The following is a 974-nucleotide window of genomic DNA, read 5'->3' on the forward strand; positions in this document are numbered from 1 at the left end:
GTGAGCCCTGAGTGCACAGTGTCTGATTTCCCTACAGGGACTGGACACTCGGTGGGCCATTCTGGGCAGGGAGCCCCACGAGTCCCGAAACGGAGACACCTTTCCCACATGCACAACGCGTATGAGTCGAGAACTCGGAAACCTCCTCCAAAGCTCTCTGTTCCTTTTCTGGTCCAGAAAGCTCCATGAGAGCTGGGGGAGGGGCAGCCCACTCCTCCTGGGGACTCCTCTTCCCCCACAGGCCAAGCAGTGCCCTCTACCTCAGGGGAGGAAATGGGCGTCTGTGTGCGGAGCATGGGCACCTGTGTTGGGAAATACCAAGACTGGGAACAAATCGGGTCGTGGAGGTTTCCTGAAGGGGCGCGCTCCTTAGTGATGATCGCAGTCCCCAGAACCAGACCCGACCCACCGGGCAGATTCACTGGCCCCAAGGGCAGTCGCTCATCCAGCCTTGAAGCCCGAGTCTTGTGTTGTGTGGCCAGAGAGCAAAGGCCTCCAAGCTCAGGAATCTGTCGTCTTGGAGTGGCGATGAAGGGGTGGGGAGGAGAGAAGTCAGAGGAGACTCAGGGAGGCTGGCCGGGCAGGCAGGCCGAGCGAGTGTTCTAAATGGAAGCAAGAGGGCGCCTGGGCTTGGCTGGCCAGCTAGGGGAGCACCTCCTAGCGTTGTGTGCCCTAGGTGCCTCTGTGGCTATAAATTAACCTGCAGCCATCCCTCCCCTCTGGGGGATCGAGCCCCCTCCCCTCCTATAAAGCGACCTGTCTAGCCGGTCCTGGTGAAGCGGGCGGAATGTCCCTCCTAGAGGAAATCGATGCTTTTTAGGTCATAGTTGCTGGAAATACCAAACATGTCCCACTTTAGCCACCTGGACAACGGGAAGGGAAGGGGAGGGAAGGGAAGGGAAGGGAAGGGAAGGAAAGGGAAGGGAAGGGAAGGGAAGGGGAGGGGAGGGGAGGGGAGGGGAGGGGAGGGAAGG

Source organism: Myotis lucifugus, unplaced genomic scaffold (assembly GCF_000147115.1).
Source record: "Myotis lucifugus unplaced genomic scaffold, Myoluc2.0 scaffold_6, whole genome shotgun sequence".
NCBI lineage: Eukaryota > Metazoa > Chordata > Mammalia > Chiroptera > Vespertilionidae > Myotis > Myotis lucifugus.